Here is a 2,386-nt window from a genome sequence, read left to right as displayed (position 1 = left end):
AAGTGCGCAGAGAGAAAGAAAGAGCGCAGAGAGAAAGAGCGCAGAGAGAGAAAGAGAAAGAAAGAGCGCATAGAGAGAAAGAGAAAGAAAGAGCACAGAGAGAGAGAGAGCGCAGAGAGAGAGAAAGAAAGAGCACAGAGAGAGAAAGAAAGAGCGCAGAGAGAGAGAGTGCAGAGAGAAAGAAAGAGCGCAGAGAGAGAGAAAGAGCGCAGAGAGAGAGAAAGAAAGTGCGCAGAGAGAAATAAAGAGCGCAGAGAGAGAGCGCAGAGAGAGAAAGAGAAAGAAAGAGCGCAGAGAGAGAGAGAGAAAGAGCGCAGAGAGAGAGAGAGAGAGAAAGAGCGCAGAGAGAGAGAAAGAGAAAGAAAGAGCGCAGAGAGAGAGAAAGAGCGCAGAGAGAGAGAAAGAAAGAGCGCAGAGAGAGAGAGAGAAAGAAAAAGCGCAGAGAAAGAAAGAGCGCAGAGAGAGGAAGAAAGAGCGCAGAGAGAGAGAGAAAGAAAGAGCGCAGAGAGAGAGAAAGAGCGCAGAGAGAGAGAAAGAAAGAGCGCAGAGAGAGAGAGAGAGCGCAGAGAGAGCGCAGAGAGAGCGCAGAGAGAGCGCGCAGAGAGAGTGCAGAGAGAGAGAGAGCGCAGAGAGAGAGAGAGCGCAGAGAGAGAGAGAGCGCAGAGAGAGAGAAAGAGCGCAGAGAGAAAGAAAGAGCGCAGAGAGAGAGAAAGAGAGCAGAGAGAAAGAAAGTGCGCAGAGAGAAAGAAAGAGCGCAGAGAGAAAGAAAGAGCGCAGAGAGAGAGAAAGAAAGAGCGCAGAGAGAGAGAAAGAAAGAGCGCAGAGAGAGAGAAAGAAAGAGCGCAGAGAGAGAAAGAAAGAGCGCAGAGAGAGAGAGAAAGAGCGCAGCGAGAGAGAGAAAAAAAGAGCGCAGAGAGAGAAAAAAAGAGCGCAGAGAGAGAGAAAGAAAAAGCGCAGAGAGAGAAAGAAAGAGCGCAGAGAGAGAGAGAAAGATAGAGCGCAGAAAGAAAGAGCGCAGAGAGAAAGAAAGAGCGCAGAGAGAGAGAGGAAGAAAGAGCACAGAGAGAGAGAAAGAGCACAGAGAGAGAGAAAGAGCACAGAGAGAGTGAAAGAAAGAGCGCAGAGAGAGAGAAAGAAAGAGCGCAGAGAGAGAGCGCAGAGAGAGAGAGAGAAATAAAGAGCGCAGAGAGAGAAATAAAGAGCGCAGAGAGAGAAATAAAGAGCGCAGAGAGAGAAATAAAGAGCGCAGAGAGAGAAATAAAGAGCGCAGAGAGAGAAATAAAGAGCGCAGAGAGAGAAATAAAGAGCGCAGAGAGAGAAATAAAGAGCGCAGAGAGAGAAATAAAGAGCGCAGAGAGAGAAATAAAGAGCGCAGAGAGAGAAATAAAGAGTGCAGAGAAAGAAATAAAGAGCGCAGAGAGAGAGAAAAAGAGCGCAAAGAGAGAAAAAAAGAGCGCTGAGAGAAAGAAAGAAAGAGCGCAGAGAGAAGGAAAGAGCGCAGAGAGAGAGAGCGCAGAGAGAGAAAGAGAAAGAAAGAGCGCAGAGAGAGAGAGAGAGAAAGAGCGCAGAGAGAGAGAAAGATAAAGAAAGAGCGCAGAGAGAGAAAGTGCGCAGAGAGAGAAAGAGCGCAGAGAGAGAGAGAAAGAGCGCAGAGAGAGAAAGAAAGAGCGCAAAGAAAGAAAAAAAGAGCGCAGAGAGAAAGAGCGCAGAGAGAGAAAGAGAAAGAAAGAGCGCAGAGAGAGAAAGAGAAAGAAAGAGCGCAGAGAGAGAAAGAGAAAGAAAGAGCGCAGAGAGAGAAAGAGAAAGAAAGAGCGCAGAGAGAGAGAGAGAAAGAGCGCAGAGAGAGAGAGAGAGAGAGAGCGCAGAGAGAGAGAAAGAATGAGCGCAGAAAGAGAGAAAGAAAGAGCGCAGAGAGAAAGAAAGAGCACAGAGAGAGAGAAAGAGCGCAGAGAGAGAGAAAGAAAGTGCGCAGAGAGAAAGAAAGAGCGCAGAGAGAAAGAGCGCAGAGAGAGAAAGAGAAAGAAAGAGCGCAGAGAGAGAGAGAGAAAGAGCGCAGAGAGAGAGAGAAAGAGCGCAGAGAGAGAGAAAGAGAAAGAAAGAGCGCAGAGAGAGAGAAAGAGCGCAGAGAGAGAGAAAGTAAGAGTGCAGAGAGAAAGAAAGAGCGCAGAGAGAAAGAAAGAAAGAGCGCAGAGAGAGAAAGAGCGCAGAGAGAGAGAGCACAGAGAGAGAGAAAGAGCACAGAGAGAGAGAAAGAGCACAGAGAGAGAGAAAGAGCGCAGAGAGAGAAATAAAGAGCGCAGAGAGAGAAATAAAGAGCGCAGAGAAAGAAATAAAGATCGCAGAGAGAGAGAAAGAAAGAGCGCAGAGAGAGAGAAAAAGAGCACAA

The sequence above is a fragment of the Ascaphus truei genome, unplaced genomic scaffold, assembly GCF_040206685.1.
Source record: "Ascaphus truei isolate aAscTru1 unplaced genomic scaffold, aAscTru1.hap1 HAP1_SCAFFOLD_140, whole genome shotgun sequence".
Classification (NCBI taxonomy): domain Eukaryota; kingdom Metazoa; phylum Chordata; class Amphibia; order Anura; family Ascaphidae; genus Ascaphus; species Ascaphus truei.
This window is presented reverse-complemented; position numbering follows the sequence as displayed.